General features: G+C 41.2%; 2 pseudogenes; both read right to left on the bottom strand.

Annotated features, from left to right (window-relative positions):
• Nucleotides 1-8,004: 8,004 nt before the first annotated feature.
• LOC744072 (peptidyl-prolyl cis-trans isomerase FKBP1A-like) lies at nucleotides 8,005-8,244 on the bottom strand (annotated as a pseudogene).
• LOC740606 (COX17, cytochrome c oxidase copper chaperone pseudogene) lies at nucleotides 22,155-22,557 on the bottom strand (annotated as a pseudogene).

Genomic DNA, 23,246 nt, shown 5'->3' with positions numbered 1-23,246 from the left:
AACAGATAAACTGGACAGCAACTAAATTAAAAACTTTTGTGCTTCAAAGGACACCATCAAGAAAGTGAAAAGACAACTTATAAAATAGGAGAACATTTTTGAAAATCACATATCTTATAAGAAACACATATTTAGAATCTATAAAGAACTCTTGCAACTCGATAATAAAAAGCCAAAGTATCCTACTTAAAATGGGCGAAAGATTTGAAAAGACATCCCCCAAAGAAGACATACAAATGGCCAATACACACACAAAAAGATGTGCAAAAGATGATTATTAATCATCAGGAAAATATAAATCAAATTAACAATGAGATCCCGCTGCACACCCACTGGAATAATCTAATCAAAAAGAAACTAATAGATGTGAGCAAGGATGTGGAGAAATCAGAACCCTCCTACACTGCTGGTGGGAATAGACAATGGTGCAGTCACTTTGGGAAACAGGCTGGCAGTTCCTCAAAAGGCTAAACATAGAGTTACCGTATGCTCCTATAATTCTTCTCCTAGGTATATACCCAACAGAAATGAAAACATGTGTCCATGCAGAAAATTATACATGAATGTTCATAGCAGCATTATTAATAATAGCTAAAAAGTAGGAACAACCCAAATGTCCATCAACTGAAGAATAGATGAATAAAATGTGATATATCCACATGATACAATATTATCTGGCAATAAAAAGAAATTATGTACTGGTACATACCACAACATGAATGAACCCTAAAAATATTATGCTAAGTAAAAGAAGCCAATTACAAAACACAACGTATTATATGATTCCATTTATATCCAATGATCATAATAGGCAAATCTATAGAGACAGAAAGTAGATCAGTGGTTGCTTAGGGCTGAGGGGAAGAGGAGAGAGAAGTGTGTTGGGGGTAACTGGGTAGGGACTGCTAGTGGATTTCTTTTTGCAGTGATGAAAATGTTTTAAAATTGATTGTGGTGATGGTTGCACGTATCTTGAATGTACTAACAAACACTGAGCTGGTTTACATGGGTGAATTTTATGAAGTGTAAATTATGTATCAGTAACACTTTTTTTTTAAGAATCTACAGAGAAGTGGCTATCAAAATGTCTTCATGAACTTCTCAGCAAGTCTGGGTGTTCAGCAGGGACTCTGCTGGGGTTCAAGGCTCAGGCTTATTATTTAGGAATCTGGGATGTGGTGACAGCCACTGTATTGCCATCCTGTGTGGCACCTCTAGGACTGCTTTCACGGCAGTTTTGTGTCTCCTGATCCCAGGGCCTCAGACCTCCAGGGAACAGATAGATTCTGGCCCTGAACCTGAGACCCAGGTGCTAGGAGAATTATTGGATTCATCATCTAGTGAAGTTTCATTTGGCCTTTGACCTCAGCAGCTGGAGCCTAATATTCTTCACGCGGAAAATAAATCAGTGCACTCTAGCTTTGATACGACGATCAGGACAGAACAACATTACCATCTGAGGCCGGTGCTATCTGCCATTAATCAGAATAAATCAGAATACCCAAGATAGACCTCTGTAGGGCCTACACTGTCAAATTAATGAATAGAAAACATAAAAATTACGTTTCCAGACCTAGTGTATGTAGTTTGAAAACACAGTCATGCCATTCAGACCATGTGATTCTCCATTAATATTCTAAAGAAGATATCTTCGAAATGGAATGTGCTCACCCCAAAGGGGCCACAGACAGTCTACTGGGGTACAAGCACATTGTATCAGAATTTCTGTGTATTCCTTATTTCATCTTTTTGAGTTTATATTTTTGTTTCTGTTTTTAATATACATGATACTTTAGTAGAACTGAACATGTGCACTGCTTATAAATTGATAAATTAATGTAAATGAAGGTGTTAAACCTTTTCATTGATAGTTGTTTGCAATTTTAATAAATGTCCAAGAGACTGCTGCTCGAAGGATGTTTTGGCTGCCAGAGAGAGGGGTGGAAATGGACTTAAGTGATACCTTGATTTACCTTGGTGACCTAGCCCAAAACAAAAAACTAGTCGAGCATACCTGTTTGCAAAGAAAGATCAATTTTTTAGTGTGAATTGAACTTAGAGGCCAAATCTCTAGAGTTCAATTGTCTTCCCACAGTGGATGGGGGTAAGCCCTAAGTTGGCCAGACCTGCTTGGGTTTCTAAACTCCTTATCCCTATTCTCTACCAATTGGGCAATTATTCCTCTAGTTATGGGTTCAACCCTGCCCTAGCCTGAAAGTTCCACTCTGACTTTAAACAGGTGGATTTAACGTGCTCTAGGTCAATGTTCTTGGCCAAGTATTCACTCTTGTTGCTAGTCCCACTTTAGCAACAAGTTCATCCTCAATTCTGAGAACTGAGCTAGTGTATTGATCCTGAGACATATTCCCAATCAACATCTTGGTTCTAGTAGTTGAATCCTCTTTTGTTCCCTGTGTCTACCTACTACTCAGTGCTACAAGGATGGGGACCACCAATCCTCATATTCTCTAGGTATATAATTAGGGTCTGGGTACTTGCTGACAAGTTTTCAGTGTGTTGGGTTCTTGGAATGTTTACATGTAGATAACAAAATGAAGCTATGCATGATCATCTAAGGTACACTTGTACCTAATTATTAACATCATTAGCAACCAGAAGTAATGTTCATGATCAGCATATAAATGTCTTCTTTAATGAACAAAACTCATTGTTCTAAGAAAACAAAGCTGTTGCACAACACCAGTTCCCTTTAAATGTAAAGTAAAATCAATGAAACTTTTGTATGTATCCAATCCCTAGCCCATAGATAGCAATAAGCCGCTAAGATTACCTTTGAAAACTAGGCACTGGCTAGAATGGGCAGAAATTCAGTTGTGGTCAAATAGACTCCCTGAACTTTGGACACCTGTAGATTAGATGGTGTCCCATGTCCAGTTCCTTCTGGGTGGATCCTCAAAAACTGCCTTTATAAATTAATTCACTCCAATTTCCATTACCAGTGTTTTTCTCTGCTTCTTAACTGTTTTCACTTTTCTTATACTCTCCAGATTTAGAAAAATTATCTTTAAGAAATACACTTGAGTTACCGAAAGGTATTCTGAAGAGGATATAGATTTGTTTTACTTGTATGTCCTGGCTCTTGTTTAACTCCTTTATGGCCTGAGCACAGACTCTTCACTGGGTTCATGGTTGAGTAAGAGAACTGGATTTCAAAAATTCTAGTTCAGGTGGAGTCCTGTTGATGGAGAACCATTCCACCTCGCGTAGTCATTTCTTTCAGAGAGGCTGACTTGATCGCCAATTACCTAACGACCAGGCAGCTCCTGGAGGTGTTGTCCAGGAGTTACTACACCCTGTAGAGTTGCTTCATCTGTCAGTTTCCTCATGTCTTAAATTGCTATAATTATCTACCTCCCAGGACGATTGTTGGAGTAAAGAGTAAGTGTTACAATGACTACAAAACAGTCTTACTTCCCAGGTGTCATAGCAGCTAATGCAACACATGTCAATCTCTTCAAATTATTCATAGAATATTTCATGTGAATATTTATCCATAGTCTTTTTATCTGACTGTATAGGATAAAATTTCTTCTTGATGTCTACCTGTATTAGACAGTTCTTGCACTGCTATAAAGAAAGAGGTAATTTCTGAAGCTGGGTAGTTTACAAGGAAAAGAGGTCTAATTGGCTCACAGTTCTGCAGGCTGTACAGGAAGCATGATGCCAGCATCTACTTCTGGTGAGGGCCTTGGGGAAGTTTCAATAATGGTGGCAGGTGAAGGGGAGCCAGTGTGTCACATGGCAGGATGGAGCAAGAGAGGGAGATGGGGAAGGTGCCACACTTTTAAACAACCGGATCTTGTGAGAAATCATTCGCTATTGTGAGGACAGAATCAAGGAGATGGCGCTAAACCAGTCATGAGAAATCCACTCCCACAACCTCCACCAGGGCCCACCTCTAACATGTTGATTATCTTTCAACATGAGATTTGGGCAGGACAAATGGCCAAACCATATCACCAACTTAAATTACTCTCCTAGTCTATCACCACTGTGCTGGCTAGCAGTGCTTACCGTCACTGAGATCACACTTTTCAGTGCATAGAAACTGAACTGTGGCTTTCTCCAAAGTTCGCCCTATGATAAGTAACACTTGAATCAGAAAGAGATCACTTAAATGGCATAATGTTTTCTATTTTATTATTGACACTTCATCTTTCAGAGCATAAACTTTATAAGTTGCCTTTGATGAACAGTAAAACTAACAGGAAAGTTAATGGAAAGATTTGAAATTTTGAGAAAAGAAATTAAAATAAAAAAGGAGAGTAAAACTGTTAGGGTGGTCCAAAAGTAATTGCAGTTTTTGCCAACTTCAGGGGGCCACAATGTTGACTTACCTGGAGTTGAATTACCTGGAGGTTTGCCTTCTGGCTGGATAAGCTTTGGAAAGTTGTATGACCCCTCCAAGCTTCATTTCCTTATCTGTAAGATGGATGTATGAGTTAGGGAAAGTTAATCTGCTACTGCAAAGAGACCTAAAAATACTTAAAGTAGAGTATAAGCATACTCTTATAAGAAATTAAAATACTGGCCAAGAGCAGTGGCTCATGCCTGTAATCCCAGCACTTTGCGAGGCCAAGGCCGGTGGATCACTTCAACTCGGGAGTTTGAGACCAGCCTGGGCAATATGGTGAAATCTCATCTCCACAAAAAATACAAAAACTAGCCAGGCATGGTGGCATATGCCTGTAGTCCCAGCTACTTGGGAGACTGAGGTAGGAGGGTCACTTGAGACTGGCAGGTTGAGGCTGCAGTGAGCCATAATCACACCACTGCACTCTAGCCTGGGTAATAGAGTGAGACCTATCTCAAACAAAGAAAGAAAGAAAAGAAATAAAAATACTTAATAAGCTTTTATATAAGAATATAAAAGAAATAAATATAAAATAAATAAATACAAAAATAAAAATACTTAAATTTTTTTTTTTGCAATAATAAAACTTGAAACTCATATATGATGCTGAGGGGAGGGGGCAGCAAAAATTTTTCTCACCAACTCACTGCACAGGACAGCAAAGGGGTGAAAAGGGCCTGAAGAAGGAAAAGCCAGGAAACTTTGAGATCAGCAGAGGGAACCGAGGAGCAAAAAATAAGAGATGCTGAAGCTGCGATGACCAGCATCATTTTCTTAAGAGAACATTCAAGGATTTGTCATGATGGCTGGACTTTCATTGGGTGTTAAGTCTACAAACAGCATCTTCAACTGAAACTGCCAATTAAGGTTCTTAAGATTTAGGAAGTGGTGGAGCTTGGAAAGTTATGAGATTACGAAATTCCTGAAAGTCCATTAGAAAAACCACAGGATGGGGGGGAAAAAAAAAAAAGCCAGACCACAAAGAAGGCTTCAGAGGTCCCTGCTGGTCCAGGAACAGACACCTGTAGTGTCCAGCATTACAGTGAACATGATCTGCTTTCAAAGGCAGAGGGTTTAAGGGGAGAGTAGGTGGGACTGGTGGAAGCAAAGGCTCTCCCCTTCCCCACCTCAGTTTTAGGTAGGGCTTTTAATTTCACTTAAGGGCATCTCTCAACTTGGAAAATAATTCAGCCCTCAACAGCACTTCAAATGTGCTATGGCTTTGCAGCGCAGCAGCAAGAATGTTTAATATACAGTAAAAATTTCATCCAAAAAATTAAAATATTCTTGCAACCCCCTCCAACACCAATTCCTGTTCTAAAGTTAACCTATCACTTGTGCTGTCAATACTTGACCATGAATTGTCCCTGTTTGCAGATCACATGATTGTATATCTAGAAAACCCCATCGTCTCAGCCCAAAATCTCCTTAATCTGAAAAGCAACTTCAGCAAAGTCTCACGATACAAAATCAATGTGCAAAAACCACAAGCATTCTTATACACCAATAACAGACAGAGAGCCAAATCATGAGTGAACTCCCATTCACAATTGCTTCAAAGAGAGTAAACTACCTAGGAATCCAACTTACAAGGGATGTGAAGGACCTCTTCAAGGAGAACTACAAATCACTGCTCAATGAAATAAAAGAGGATACAAACAAATGGAAGAATGCTCATGGATAGGAAGAATCAAAATTGTGAAAATGGCCATACTGCCCAAGGTAATTTATAGATTCAATGCCATCCCCATCAAGCTACCAATGACTTTCTTCACAGAATTGGAAAAAACTACTTTAAAGTTCATATGGAACCAAAAAAGAGCCCACATTGCCAAGTCAATCCTAAGCCAAAAGAACAAAGCTGGAGGCATCACGCTACCTGACTTCAAACTATACTACAAAGCTACAGTAAGCAAAACATCATGGTGCTGGTACCAAAACAGAGATACAGACTAATGGAACAGAAAAGAGCCCTCAGAAATAATACCACACATCTACAACTATCTGATCTTTGACAAACCTGACAAAAACAAGAAATGGGGAAAGGATTCCCTATTTAACAAATGGTGCTGAGAAAACTGGCTAGCCATATGTAGAAAGCTGAAACTGGATCTCTTCCTTACACCTTATACAAAAATTAGTTCAAGATGGATTGAAGACTTAAATGTTAGACCTAAAACCATAAAAACCCTAGAAGAAAACCTAGGCAATACCATTCAGGACATAGGCATGGGCAAGGACTTCATGTCTAAAACACCAAAAGCAATGGCAACAAAAGCCAAAATGGACAAATAGGATCTCATTAAACCAAAGAGCTTCTGCACAGCAAAAGAAACTATCATCAGAGTGAACAGGCAACCTATAGAATGGGAGAAAATTTTTGCAATCTACTCATCTGACAAAAGGGTAATATCCAGAATCTACAAAGAACTCAAACAAATTTACAAGAAAAAAACAACCCCATCAACAAGTGGGTGAAGGATATGAACAGACACTTCTCAAAAGAAGACATTTATGCAGCCAACAGACACATGAAAAAATGCTCATCATCACTGGCCATCACAGAAATGCAAATCAAAACCACAATGAGATGCCATCTCATACCAGTTAGAATGGCGATCATTAAAAATTCAGGAAACAACAGGTGCTAGGGAGGATGTGGAGAAATAGGAACATTTTTACACTGTTGGTGGGACTGTAAACTAGTACAACCATTGTGGAAGATTCCTCAGGGATCTCGAACTAGAAATACCATTTGACCCAGCCATCCCATTACTGGGTATATACCCAAAGGATTATAAATCATGCTGCTATAAAGACACATGCACACGTATGTTTATTGCGGCACTATTCACAATAGCAAAGACTTGGAACCAACCCAAATTTCCAACAGTGATAGAGTGGATTAAGAAGATGTGGCACATATACACCATGGAATACTATGCAGCCATAAAAAAGGATGAGTTCATGTCCTTTGTAGGGACACGGATGCAGCCAGAAACCATCATTCTCAGCAAACTATTGCAAGGACAAAAAACCAAACACCGCATATTCTCACTCATATGTGGGAATTGAACAATGAGAACACTTGGACACAGGAAGGGGAACATCACACACCGGGGCCTGTTGTGGGGTGGGGGGAGTGGGGAGGGATAGCATTAGGAGATATACCTAACGTAAATGACAAGTTAATGGGTACAGCACACCAACATGGCACATGTATACATATGTTACAAACCTGCACATTGTGCACATGTACCCTAGAACTTAAAGTATAATAAACAAAAATATATTAAAAAATACTTGACCATGTACTTAATCGGAAACCTAGATCCAAAAGACTGAAACTGAATCTTCACCCCAAAATGGAAACAAAATAAAATGAATAACTTGGGGTTTATGGCATATAGTTTAGGTAAACACACATATGAGGAGAAAGGGGAAGAGGAAATGGAGGTTTTGAAGCAAAGCTGAGTGACAGAATACATTCAGTCAGGGCAGATGTCTATACAGCCTGCAGTGGAACATCAGGAAAAGCTCCATATGGATTCATGTGCATGCATCTGGAGGCACCAGATCCCTCCATGGCAGATCCAAGAACAGGGAGCTAGGGGAGAAGGCCATTCCTGTCATTCCAGTTTTAGAAGCTCCATATCGAAGACGAGAGTGGCATGTGGTGGGATGATGCCTGGGTGCCCAGTGGTACCATAGGCATAATCTGGAGATGTTGTCAGTTTGTCTCTCTGGCCCACACTCTTCTGAGCAACCCCTTCTTCCCAACCTCAGATCACCTCCAGCTTGCCTAGCATAAACTTAAAGAACTTGTTTCTGTCCAGGGGAGAATGAATTTTCTTTCCACCTTCAAGCATACCGGTGTAGTGCAACACGCAGCTCTGGCCATGCATCGGGAAGGTGCACTCTTCTCCTGGGGAGATGGTTTCCACCCGCACTCCCGCAGCGGCGGTGGATGCTGGGCAGGCAGGTGGCACGACCCTAAATAAGTATTTTTAAAGTAACCCTATGATAAGTAACACTCAAATCAGAAAGAGATCACGTAAATGACATAATGTTTTCTATTTTATTATTGGCACTTCACCTTTCGGAACATAAACCTTATTAGTTGCCTTTGATGAACAGTAAAACTAATAATAAAGTTAATGGAAAGATTTGAAATTCTGAGAAAAGAAACTAAAATAAAAGAGAAGAATAAAACTATTAGATAGGTGCCACCGTGCCTGGCTAATTTTTGTATTTTTTTGTAGAGATGAGATTTCACCATATTGCCCAGGCTGGTCTCAAACTCTTGAGCTCAAGTGATCCACTGGCCTCAGCCTCCCAAAGTGCTGGGTTTATGCCTGTATTTCGATCACACATAATAATTCCTAGCTGAGTATTCAGGTTGGTTAGGCAGCTTTGTGCTGCACAGTAATTTAAGGATCCAGTATCATATTAAATCTCACACAACCCCATGAGGGTGTCTGCTAGAATTCATTCTTCATTTTTCTGAGGCATGTGGCTGACCATCTATGCAGTGTTTCCTACTTTATAACACGAAGTGGCAAAGAACTCCTCCAACACAGTCTTGAAAACATAAACTGTAAGGCAAAATTCAACATTTTTGATTACAGAAAAATTAAAATTTTTTTGTGACTGTGCCGTAAGAACCCCAGATGACATGGAGAGACCATGGGTAGATGGTCTCAGGCCCAGCTGAACTCACAGTCTCAGCACCAGCCATCCCTTCCCAGACACAGACATGTGCATGAAGAAGCCACATCCTGAAGTGGCTCCTCCAGCTCCAGCAACTGGTGGATGCCACAGGGATCATTACTCACCACCCAGCTGAGCCCTTCCTGAACTCCTGATGCACAAAATATAAGAAAAACAAAATATTTAAGTCCTAAGTTTCAGAACAGGGTTTAAGACAAAGCCTAAGCTGAAAACATAGATCTGAGGCTCACAGCCATGCAAGCGATTATCAAAAAGTCCTGGAATATTTCTGTAGCAAAGATTATGTCATTTGCAATAAAGACAGTTCTACTTTTGTTTAAAACAAACAAACAGAAGAAGAAAAGCCCTGGAAATAGAGACTATCACCCATGGATGGAGAGTAGGAACAAATAGGGGCCAGGACACCAAACTTGTGGGGTGTCTGAGGAGGAGGCATCGGCTAAGGAGACTGGGAAGAAACACACAGAGAGTCAGGAGGAGACAGATAATAACAATTGCTTTACTGACTTATTTTCACTAGTTTAACTCTCAGAGGATTACCTGAAACTCTAAATTCACTGAAATCAGCATATTTATTCAAATGATATAGAATGTATGTGAGGCATTTGTTAAAAACTTGGGGAGTTACCTAGCTGAGTGTGGTAGCTCACACCTGTAATCACAGGACTTTGGGAAGTTGAGTTGGGCCAATCACTTGAGGTCAGGAGTTCGAGACCAGCCTGGCCAACATGGTGAAACCCCATCTCTACAAAAAATATAAAAATTAGCTGGGCATGGTGGTGCATGCCTGTAATCCCAGCTACTCAGGAGGGTGAGGCAGGAGAATCACTTGAACCCAGGAGGCAGAGGTTGCAGTGAGTCAAGATTGTACCACTGCACTCCAGACTGGATGACTCAAAAAAAAAAAAAAGAAAAACTTGGAGTGTTACAGGCGGACCCAACCTAGTACTCCAGGTCTTTGCAATGTGACTTGAGCAATTACATCATGTGTTTGAATCTCAGGTGTTCTTTCTTTTTTTCCTTCAAGGTATGCAGTAAAATGCATAAATATTCACCCTTCTTTAGTGTATAGTCCTGCATATGTTGTCAAAGTCACATCATTGTGACTACCACTAAAACCCAGTGTCCCCTTAGAATTGACCCTTTCCCACCACAGTTACCTGTTTTCTGTCCCTATAGTTTTGCCTTTCCCAGAATATCATATAAATGGAAGAACACAGAATGTACTCTTTTTTGGTCTAGATTCTTTCCCTAACACAATGCTCTGAGATTCATCCACATTGTTGCGTGTGTTACTAACTCATTCTTTTTCACTACTGAGTATTCTATTGAATGAATACTTCTTGCCATAAGAAACCCAGGTCATAGGAAGAGACGATGGGTAGATGCTCTGATATCCAGTCATGGATATTTATGGTATACTGTAGCTTGTTTATTCATTGAGAGGAATTTGTGTAATTTTCTGTTTTGGGTAATTACAAATAAAGTTACTACAAATATTTACATACAGGTTTTTATGTCAACATACATTTTCATTTTATTGGTCAACAGTTACGAGTGAGAGTGTTAGGTCCTATGTAAGTGTATGTTTAACTTTATAAGAAATTGCCAAATTATTTTCTAAAGTGGCTGTACCAATTTGTATTCCCACCAGCAACTTGTGAGAAAGCTAGTAACTCCTTGCCTGGACTTGGTATTGTCAGGTTATTGATTTTGTTTTAGCCATCCTAGTAGGTGTGTCTCTCACTGTGGTTTTAATTTGTATTTTTCTAATATCTAATGGTATTAGTAATGATCACCTTTTCAGGCGCTTATTTACCATTCATCACTAATTGTCTGTTCAAGTATTTTCTCTATTTTAAAAATGTTGTTTGTTGTCCTAGTATTGAGTTTTGAGAGTTCTTTATATAGTCTGGATCAGTTATATAATTTGCAAATATTTTCTCTTGGTCTGACTTGCCTTTTAATTCTTTTAATAGCTCTTTCAAAAAACAGAGGTTCTTAATTTTGATGAAGTCTAATGTGTCTTTTTTCTATAGAAAGCGTCTTTTGTGTAATTTCTAAAATATCCATTTGTAACCCAGGTCACACAGATTTTTCTCCTATGTTTACTTTTAGAAGTTTTAGTGTTTTAGCTTTTACATTTAGATCTATGATACACTTTGAGTTAATTTCTGGAGCAAGTTTCATGTTTTTGCATATAGATGTGTATATGTTTCAGCAAATTTGTTGAAAAGACTATTCTCTCTCCAGTGAATTGTCTTTCCATCTTTGTCAAAAAAAATCAATAGACCATATATGTATGGGTCTATTTTTGGGTTTGGCTCTGTTGTTCTATATGTATATTCTTTCTCCAAAACCAAGCTGTCTTGACTATTGTAGCTCTACATGAAATATTAAATCAGATAGTAAGAATTCCCCTCATAATTTTCTTTACTGTGTATTTTGATCACAATGAAGCTAAGGAATGGTAGAATAACAATTATGCTAACAAAATCAATTAACTCAAATCAGAGAAAACCAATAGAAAGATAATTAACATTTCATTCTAAACTCTGACATGGATAGAACATGTTTCTTCTAAGTCAGAATATGATGAATACATATCTGCAGCAAATACGAGTCTTTTATAATACATAATATGTACAAAACAATTTTAAAATAAAAAACACAGCTATTGGCTTTATAATCCAATTTCCACTCTCTATTCAATTGCATCTCTAGAATTCCCACAACTTACCATTATAATTTCTTTAAGACATAGCAGGATTTAAACTAAGTGGTACTTTTATGCTCTTGCTGACATAGTCCACTGTGATTTCAAACAGCATAAAGAGAAAAACAAGATAAATAAATAGAAACAATAAATTTTTTTTCTTTTTTGAGATGGAGTTTTGCTCTTGTTGCCCAAGCTGGAGCGCAATGGCGTGATCTAGGCTCACTGCAACCTCCGCCTCCTAGGTTCAAGTGATTCTCCTGCCTCAGCCTTCCAAGTAGCTGGGATTACAGGCGCGCACCGTCACTCCCGGCTAATATTTTGTATGTTTAGTAGAAACGAGGTTTCACCATGTTAGCCAGGCTGCTCTTGAACTCCTGATCTCAGGTGATCCGCCCACCTCGGCCTCCCAAAGTGCTGTGACTACAGGCGTGAGTCACCATGCCCGGCCTGTGAAATATTAATTACTCCAACTTTTACTTTTCCATGGCAGCATTATCACTTCATGATTATTCCTAGGCTGAAAAGAGATAATGTAAAAGCCTGAAGTCAACCTCAGTCTATTTTATTTTATTTATTTGAGATGGAGTCTTGCTCTGTTGCCCAGGCTGGAGTGCAGTGGTGCGATCTCAGCTCACTACAACCTCCGCCTCCCAGGTTCAAGTAATTCTCCCACCTCAGCTTCCTGAGTAGCTGGGATTACAGGCACCTGCCACCATGCCTGGCTAATTTTTTTTTTTTTTGTAAAGACAGGGTTTCACCATGCTGACCAGCCTGGTCTCGAACTCCTGACCTCAGGTGACCTCGGCCTCCCAAAGTGCTGGGATTACAGGCATGAGCCACTGCGCCCAGCCCAGCAATTTTAATAACCTACACACATTCAGTTTTTAAATGAAATCTGCAGCAAAGAGATGAAGGCAGATGGAACTCTCAGTAGCTATGCTCTTTTTTTACTTTTTTTTTTTTTTGAGTCTCACTCTTGTCGCCAGGCTAGAGGGCAATGACATGATCTCGGCTCACTGCAACCACTGCCTCCAGGGTTCAAGCAATTCTCCTGCCTCAGCCTCCCGAGTACCTGGGATTACAGGTGCCTACCACCACACTGGCTAATTTTTGTATTTTTAGTAGATATGGAGTTTCACCATGTTGGCCAGGCTGGTCTCGAACTCCTGACCTCAGGTGATCTGCCCACCTTGGTCTCCCAAAGCGCTGGGATTATAGGCATGAGCCACCATGCCCGGCCTCAGCCGCTGTGCTCTTATCATCCTCCTGCCTATCTACTGTCCTGACTTTAACTAGCAGCCTGTTTGGAAGTAAAAATAGTTCAAGCCCATGGAACATCAAGCCAGTGACTCTCAGTTTGCTTTCTGTGACAAAGCAATAATAATATTCACCATACAGAGTAGTTAAAAAGACTAACTGAAATTATATATGTAAGGTACCTAGCACCACAATCAATATATATAAAAACTCAGTAAGTTGTAGTACCATTATTGGCTATTTTGTGAGAGGCAGCTTATAGTTCTCTCTATTGACCCCAGTCGTGACGGCTGACTCTAGGAAACTCGACAGTGGGGACGAGCAAAGACCTGTTGACCTCAGAGGAAGAGGAGCCCATGAGGGAGCCAGAGATGGAAACGTGAGAGAGGGGAGATCCTTGAATAGGCTCAAGGGGAAAGAGATGACAGGAGGATAATAAATGAATAGGTAAAGAAAAGATAGAAAGTCTTTTCAGGTGTCTGGTTAATCCCTAACTGGTCTTCCTCCACCTTCTTCCACCCTGCCAACCTTGTGAAGGACCACAGTACCTCTTTGGAGGGCTCTAAAATAAACTGCTCACACCAAAAGAGGTAGTGGGAAAAGTAGAATTTACTGAGTGTTTCATAAGGCAGGTAGAGAAAAGGGAGGAATCACACTCCTCTAAGCACACAATGTCACCACTTCTTCTCGGATGATGATTTTCTCAGTGACCAGCTCTCTCAGGCTCCTCCTCACGGTGTGTTCTTCCACAAGGCACTCAGCTTCTCCTCAACAGCTCCCCGAAATTCAGTGGTTTAACCTGCTATTTAAGGACAAGACTCAACAGTTTCTTTCCATCCACATTCCCAATCCGAGCCACTTACCAAGGTAAGGTAGTTCTTCCAACCACATACCGAACTCTCTGAGAAGGTCTCAGAAACACATTTTTCTCCATTTTTCCCATTTTATTCCAAAAGGGAAACAAAAAAGGAGAGAAACTGGAAGGCCTGCATGCTTAAAGAAATGACAGTTCAAAATAGGTTAAACTTGAAAATACTTAGTGGCAAAAGCAGAGGGAGAAAGAAAGAGACAACCAGCTACGTGGGACCCCGGAGAACCTCTTTCTTCCAGAAAAAGGAGCTCACCCAAGCTCAGCTTCCTACTGGACAATGGTTTCCTCCACACCCCCAGTTGCCGTGTGTGTGTGTGTGTGTGTGTGTGTGTGTGTGTCTGTATGTGTAGGGGGTGTATAGTTATAATGTCCATGGGTGTTGGGCCCCAGCAGCTCTAAGTCCCCCATGGCAGAGGCTCTGGTGTTCCGAGACAAGTTTGTACACAGTAGGCCATGCAGTCTAAGTGTTCCTGATAAGGCCACTTCATCACATTTGTCCTATAAGAACACAGACACAAAGGGGAAAAGTCCCTCCCCTGAAAAGGAACCGTGGCCTTGCACACCTCTCCAGGTGTGATCCTTATCCAGGAACAGTGGAGAGACTGGGGGGGCCACAGTCACCTCTGCCTCACTGCACTGAGTAAACGCTTTTCCTGATCACGTATCATGTGACATTGTAGAATCTGTCCTGGCCCTCCTTGTATAACTCATGGCAGCCAGGAAGGGTCCCTCTTGACATGAGGGCCATTATCTCAAAAAGTCTGATAGAACTATATTTAGCTAAGATAAATCTGTACAAGCAATTACTTAATAAATTACCCTTCTGATTATATGATATTTGAAAGATGGTATTTTGAAACAAGAAAATAGTAATAGAAGGGAAAAATGAGAATCATCAAACTAGTTCAATCAGCTTGAAGGAGTATTTATTGAGATGTTAATTTGTGCTGTATTATCATTGGATTTTTATCTTTTATTTTGTATTATTATTTTAGAGATTGGGTCTTGTTATCTTGCCCAGGCTGGTCTTAAACTCCTGGCCTCAAGCAGTCTTCCCACCTCAGTTTCCCAAAGTGCTGGGAGTATAGGCTTGAGCCACCATGCATGGACACTTTTATTTTGACTCTAGAGGTGGCTGAATCTTTGTGTTCTTTGGCTTAAAGGCCAAAGCAAAGGTTTCTTGGAGGCCAGGTGCATTGGCTCTTACCTGTAATCCCAGCACTTTGGGAGGCCTAGGCAGGTAGGTCACCTGAGGTCAGGAGTTCAAGACCAGGCTGGGCCAACATGGTGAAACCCCATCTCTACTAAAAATACAAAAATTAGCCAGTCACGGTGGCGGGTGCCTGTAATCCCAGCTACTCAGGAGGCTGAGGCAGGAGAATTGCTTGAACCTGGGAGGTGGAGGTTGCAGTGAGGTGAGATCATGCCACTGCACTCCAGCCTGGGCAACAGAGTGAGACTCAGTCTCAAAAAAAAGGTTTTTTGGAGATAATTCCATCACCAGTATCACCTTCCTGGCATTTGCTCTGCAAAGCCTAAAGGGGATTCTACTGTATTTTCCTAGAAAGGGAAGAGTGAGTGCCTTGGAAGTGGTAGGTTGTAGAAACTGTGCTAACAGAGTGGGGAGAAGGCTTTTGCCAAGTCTGTAACATGGACTGTGGGAAAGTATTGGTGAACTGAGCCCCCATCCCTCTAGGAGGTGACTGGGCTTTAGAAGGCAATGTCTGGTTGGAACACTAAGGGTGGGTGCGCACTGTACCCTGGGGCTCTTTGCTCCTGACCAAGACCCTATGCTCAAGTTTGGCAAAGAATGATCAGAGTGACCCACCTTCAAGGGACTTGGACAAAGGACCTTGCACCAGCATAGTATATGGACTAAAGATCAAGGACCCCCTTCTTAAATGTTCCTCGGGGAGGGAGGAGACTATCGACAAGACCAAGACTAAATTTCTTGCCTCCTTTGTGTGCCCAGGGTCAGAGTTTACTTGGCTTCAGAAAAATAAGTGTCCAGTATACCCAAGTTTGTCGAGTAAAGTTCATACACCCTGCATCACCATAATACAGAAGATCAAATTTAGCTTTGAGATGAGAGACATAATGATTTCTCTAAGGTCCTCGATACTTATGGGCAGAGACCACTGGTTTCTTTTCTATAGCATGCTGCCTCCCTTATTGTATTTGCTTAGAGATTAGTAAGCTAAGAGAAAAAACATCCAATCCTAAAAATATTTAATAATAATTATAACAATAACAACAACAACAATAACAACGCCATCATGCCAAAGGTTTTACTTTTTTTTTTCCGGTTTTTTTTTTTTTTCATTTAATTTTTGTTGAGACAGGGTCTTGCTCCGTCACCCAGGCTGGAGTGTAGTGGTGTGATCATGACTCACTGCAGCCTCAAACTCCCTGGCTCAAGCCATCCTCCCACCTCTGCCTCCCGAGTAGCTGGGACCACAGGTGTGTGCCACCACGCCCAGCTAGTTTCATTTATTTATTTATTTATTTATTTATTTACTGTAGAGATGGAGCCTTGCTATGTGGCCCAGGCTAGTCTGGAACTCCTGGGCCCAAGCAGTCCTCCTGCCTCGGCCTCCCAAAGTGCTGGGTTACAGGTGTGAGTCACTGTGCCCAGTCCAGATTTATTGTTTAATTATTTGTACTTATCTGCCAGGCACAGTGGCTCACATCTGTAATTCTACACTCTGGGAAGCTGAGGAGGGCAGATCACTTGAGGTCAGGAGTTGGAGACCAGCCTGGCCAACACGGCGAGACCCTGTCTCTACTAATAATACAAAAATTAGCTGGGCATGGTGGCACACCTGTAATTTCAGCTACTTGGGAGGCTGAGGCACGAGAATCTCTTGAACCTGGGAGGCAGAGGTTGCAGTGAGCCGAGATCACACCACTGCATTCCAACCTGGGTGACGGAATGAGACTCTGTCTCAAAAAAAAAAAAAAGTACTTATCATTTTATTCTTATAAAATCCTGTAATACAGATAATATTATTATCTCCATCTCACAGAAAACTGAACCTCAAAAAATTTAGCTGGCCCAAGGCTACATATCTAGGAAAGGTTGAATTGAATTGGGGTTTAAGACCAGATTCCAGAGCCTGAACACCCATCTAACCAACACACAATTTCTGGAGCACTTCACCACAAAATTGGCCTTCAAGAAAAAAGGACAAAAGCCTTGCCATCTGTTTTCTATTCGACCAGCCTGATTTATTTTAAGCTTTATGCATTGTGAGTGTGTTAATATGAAATTCTATGTTTCTCGTCTATTTCAATTCTGGGAAAACGCAAGCCTTCTATCAATGGTGTCCTTTAGTCTTCATGGGAAATTCTTTAGCCTCGCAGCGAACCCTGCCCAGACCCCAAATCTACTTTTTACTCTATACTTGTAGAAAGCGTTCAAGCAGGACAGGGAATTAGGCATTGTGAACTTCCAAGAGAGTCTCACATTTGAGGCACTTTGAAAATGAAACCATATTATTTTATTGTGAGTAGGTTTGGCAAATGTTCTCAGAGTCAATATATTCCTTGTCTGGTTTCCAACAGCGATGCTTTGAGCCAATGGTCACCTACATGCCTCTAGTCTACATTTGAGTAAGGCATAAAATTCTATTTGAACAAACTGGCTTTTTGTTTTCTTCTTCTTCCAGAAGTCTAATTCCTCGCAACCACATCACTTAGCAATTTCACGTGGTAGTAATTAAGACCACATTTTCCATACTTGATTTTCTGGTCGGTGATAAACTGCATGAATGGAGAATTCAGGTTCTAAATACCCTGAACACACAGCTCTTTTTTGCTCCTGGCATCTTATTTTGCTGCCTTCTCAGGTAAAGAAGAGAAAGTAGTATATCTTTATTTTCTTGGTCTTCCGTGTTCAGGACACTTGGATAATGAAATATTTTCTTTCCTATGAGGTAGAGACAAGATTCCTGCTCAACAAATAAGAAGGAAGGGCCATTTCATGAGTAGTTGTTACGGTCTGAATGTGTCCCTCTAAAATTCACATGTTAAAATCCTAACCCCCAAGGTAATGATTTTAGAAGATGGGAAATTTGGGGGGTGTTTAGGTCATGGGAACCCTCATTAATGGGATTAGTGCCCTTACAAAAGAGGCTCCAGAGACCTTGTTTGCCCCTTTTACCATGTGAGGACACAGCTGGAAAACACCTTCATGGAATGAGGAAATGGGCCCTTATCAGATACCAAGTCTGCTGGCACCTTGATCTTGGATTCTTAGCCTCCAGAACTGTGAGAAATAAATTTCTGTTGTTTATAAGCCACCTAGGTTATGGTACTTTGTTATAGTAGACCAAAGGGCTAAGACACTAGGAGCTAAAGCATAGCTTGTGAAAGGAATGAGCTGCCCCAGCAGAAGTAGCAAGGCCCTCTGAACACTGAGTTCTAAATTGGCTGTCCTGGATCTGGAGAGAAGGGAGCAAGTTTGCTCTTCTAGGGCTCTCCTTCTTCCCATTATGTGATTGGTGGGGTCTGAAACAGCCACTTCAAAATGACTTTGCCATACACATACAATGGAATATTATTCAACCATAAAAGGGAAGAAAATGTGGACACAACCCACAACATGGATCAACCTTGAAGACATTACGCTAAGTGAAATAAGCTAGACACAAAAGGACAATTACTCTATGATTCCACTTATTGAGGAACTTAGAGTAATCAAATTCATAGAGACAGAAAGAAGAATGGTGGCTGTCGGGGCTGAGGGGTGGGGGAATATGAAGTTGTTATTTCAGTTTGGGGTGATAGAAAGCTCTGGTGATGGATGAGGGTGATGGCTACACAACAGTGTGAAAGTACTTAATGCCACTGAATTGTACACTTAAGATGGTTTAAATGGTAAATTTTACATTATGTATATTTCACCATAATAAAAAATAAACAAAAAACAAAAAACTTTGCACTGAAATTGAAATGGCCAATTTTATGTTGAAGCCAGAAAGTTTTACAGATTGGAGGGAAGATGGTGTCAATTCAGAGGTGAGTAAACTGAGCTCCAGGAGGTGAAGCTCACAGCCGGAGGCCCAGCCAGGACTAACACCTAAGCTCCTTAAGCTCCCAGGCCATTGCTCTTCCCGTAACAGCGTTAACAGCCCAGGTTTCATGGGAGATACATAAGTTACATGGCCATTCTCTGGTGTTCCTACAATATTAAAATGCCTTCCTTAGATCAGTGACCACTTTTGCTTGTTTGTTCAGCTGCTTGACTCCCCAACCCCCTACTCACAATAAGCTCCTTGATCCCAAGATCCATGTCTTTTTTTTTTTTTTTTGAGATGGAGTCTCACTCTGTTGCCAGGCTGGAGTACAATGGCACAATCTTGGCTCACAGCAACCTCCACCTCCCGGGTTCAAGCGATTCTCCTTCCTCAGCCTCCTGAGTAGCTGGGATTACAGACATGCGCCATCACACGTGGCAAATTTTCTATATTTTTAGAAGGGACGGAGTGTCACCATGTTGGCCAGCCTGGTCTTGAACTCCTGACCTCAGGTGATCCACCCGCCTCGGCCTCCCAAAGTGCTGGGATTATAGACATGAGCCACCACACCCAGCCAAGATCCATGCCTTTTTATCTTTGTATTAACACCTAGCAACTTGCCCAGCATATCACCAAACCTGAATAAGTATTGTTAAAGGAATAAACAGGCTGGGTCCAGTGGCTCACGCCTGTATTCCCAGGGCTTTGGGAGGCCAAGGTGGGCGGATCACCTGAGGTAGGGAGTTCAAGACCAGCCTAGCTAACATGGTGAAACCCCATCTCTACTAAAAATACAAAAATTAGTTGGGTGTGGTGGCACATGCCTGTAATCCCAGCTACTTGAGAGGCTGAGGCACAAGAATTGCTTGAACCCGGGAGGCAGAGGTTGCAGTGAGCCAAGATGGTGCCACTGCACTCCAGCCTGGGTGACAGAGTAAGAATCAATCTCAAATAAATAAATAAATAAATGAACAAGCCACCTATCAGCAGTTATAGGTTGCTCAGCCTTGAAAACAAGTATCAGGAAGAGGATGGTTCATTATCTTATTCGTCAGTCCCTGAATATTGGGTGGGAATCCAATTGCAAAGAAAATACTGTATCATTTTGTTTTGTTGTTTTTAAACCCAGATTTGGAGTTTGAAGAATAAATCAATACTCACATTCATGCAAAGTAATATAAAGATATGTTTCTAATTTTATTAGGGAACAAAGACAAACAATAACAACTTGTTCCTTTGGCCACCTCTTCATTTTGTACTTTGCAATGCCCAGATGCTGTTTTCTCAGCCGGAAAGATGAAGTTTGGTGCCCTCTTGTGGTCTTCCATTTTTAAAAAGAGAAATGCAAGAAGTTTTGTCCTGGGAAATTTGGATCCAGGAAATAGCATCTTGCTTCTCTCTGGAGGAAAACTGCTTCCTTGAGACTCATTGCTTCTGATACTAACCATGCTTTTAAACAATTTTAAATCAGAATATCCTACCTGCCAAAGATGTAGTCAGGGTGGTTGTGATGTCTTTGTTGGTAACCCAGGAATGTATTTGAGTCCTGCGGAGTTGCTCTAAAGAAAGAGAATTAACACACATGAGATCAGAATTAAAACCCTTTTATAATTCCATAGTGCTAGATCACATCCATGTGTCATATAAGGACCTTCATGATCCAGCCCACAAATTTAACTTCATTTTCCTCTCTCTCATGTCCTCCTCATCCTCATGTCCCCTTGGTTAAAAACATTTGTCTATTTCTCCCTTGGTGCCTCTACCTCCTCCCAGTCTCTATAATGGCTGACAACTGATTGTACTTTGCTTTGTATTTATCCGAATCCGTCACTAATGGTTGTGCTTTTGAGCACAGAGTTTTGGTCTTGAGGAAGTAACTACATATTCCCAGCCACCCAATGCTTAGCACAAAGGTGCAGTAAATGTCGATTGAATTACTATAAACTGAAGAGCAAAGCAGAAAATCATATGGAAGCAAAGAACAGTGAAAAACTAGTAGTTGTCTCCAAGGACTCCAAGATTCTTCTCCCTTTTTCACTGCACTGTGTGATCTGTTATTTGGTACAGAGACTATAAAGGCAGCATCACTTCCATGAAGTCTGCAGATCCCCTAGACCAAAAGGAGATAAAAAGATACATTTTCCATGGCCACTGTATGTTTTTTAGAAAGCTTTAGTAAGTCAAACTAACCCCTTAATGTAATGGAAACCTAAAGAGAGCTGAAAGCACTGTGATATTCCTCCCATATAAATATATGAGGATGATAGGACTCAGTGTATTGATAAAGAAATGAGCTTAGAGAGACGTTGCTTGCCCTAAGCCACACAACCCAAAAATGATGGCATGGGGACTGGAATGTGGACCCCTGACTCCAGTCCCATGCACTGTTCATCATGTGGTGCGGTACTTCCTCTGGGCAGGGAACTCTATTCCTGCACTGGACGTGTGGGCTCTCCGTGCACACACATATACAAAATATTTTAGTAAATGTTGAAAATTATTTACATACAGCAGGAGGCCATCACTAACCAGGCTTCCCCACTTCCAGTTTCCAACTAAAACAAAACAAAACAAACAAAAACAAACCCATGCCATGAAAACAAATGAACAAAACCACTAACCACACTCCCGTGGGCCCAGCAGAGTAGCAAGAGTGCTTTGGAGGAATCTGGACACTTGAGACTGCATGGGAATCCATGCTCTGCCACGCAGTTCACTCCTCTCTGCCTTCATTTCCTCATATACAAAATAGGTAAGAAATTGTGTGCAGCGGCCAGGAGCAGTGGTTCACACCTATAATCCCAGCACTTTGGGAGGCCAAGATGGGCAGATCACTTGAGGTCAGGAGTTTGAGACCAGCCTGGCCAACATGGTGAAACCCTGTCTCTACTAAAAATACAAAAATTAGCTGGGCATGGTGGCACTTACCTGTAATCCCAGCTACTCTGGAGGCTGAGGCAGGAAAATTTCTTGAACCCGGGAGGTGGAGGTTGCAGCGAGCCGAGATCACAACACTGCACTCCAGCCTGGGGCAGCAGAGCAAGACTCTGTCTCAAAAACCAAACAAAACAAAGTATAGTTTGTGTTTTCTTTTTCTGGACAATTGTCTACACTGGTGAAATTCACTGCACATTATTTTATTTTTCTTTATATTAGCTACAGTCTTTGATGATTTCTTTTTTTTTCCACTAGTAATATTTTACTTTCTTCTTACAATAAATTATAAATACTTTTTCCACATATCAAAGTTCATCAAAGAACTCCCAAAATTAATCTTCTTCATTCTTCAGGAATTATTTATTCACACAGCAGACCACCATTTCATATTTTAAATCCTAGGGCTCTCATGCATTCCTTGTGGGCCTCAATTACATGTCCACAGTGTTCTTCTCCTTTCTCGATGATACACGCATCGCGCGCCTTCTTGGTCTCCGGGCAAGCGCAGCAGGGCTTCAGCGGCTTCTTCTCCTGAGACTCAGGCAGGGCAGGGTTTGAGTCAGCCAGACCCGGCATCTTTCGCGCCAAAAGCAGCTATGAGCGGAGACAGCCAAATCTATGCCAGCCTCGGCAAACGCCAATTCGTCCGATTTCTTTAAATAAGTTGATTGCACCTACTGTGCTATACATATCAGCAAGACCATCTCATCCTTCTCCCTCTCTTGGTTTCAAAATTAAGAAATCATTTTAATTCTGTCACTCCAGATAAGCTCTTCTGTAATGCTCTATATGACCCATTTCCAAAGGTCAGGGGCTCAAGGCAATCAATTCTTTAAGTAACTGGCTCAGACTCTTGTCAATGTGGAAAAGGAAGCTCTGCCTGTTTGCTTCTGAGAGGCAGCTGTTCTCTGAAAACATCTACCCCAAAGGGAAGCGTGGGGGTGGGGGAGAATTGATTGCCTTTGATTACTTTTATACCCCTGTAACTGGCTTTAACTCTCTGACTTTTCATCTCTTTCAATACCAGTTCATGATACAAATATCCCTTGACGGATTGGGGAACTAATAGTGCCCTCTGGCCAACTCACTTCTGTATCCCAAAAGAGCCAATAGCAATCACAGCTTCCCAAGCACAGCCTGGCGCCTACCCTTCACTGCTGCATGTGGTGGTGTTTCTCCTTTATCTTAACACACACATTATCCTAATCAGGTGGGATTTGCCTGGCTTTTAAGCAGTAGTCCTATCAGACAGTGTTTGTTTTCTTCCTGGAAATAGAAAGGATTGCTTCTGCCAGAGCAAGGGATTAAATCTTTATTTGGAAGCAGTCAACAAACACA

Source organism: Pan troglodytes, chromosome 14, assembly GCF_028858775.2.
Source record: "Pan troglodytes isolate AG18354 chromosome 14, NHGRI_mPanTro3-v2.0_pri, whole genome shotgun sequence".
Lineage (NCBI taxonomy): Eukaryota > Metazoa > Chordata > Mammalia > Primates > Hominidae > Pan > Pan troglodytes.
This window is presented reverse-complemented; position numbering and strand designations above follow the sequence as displayed.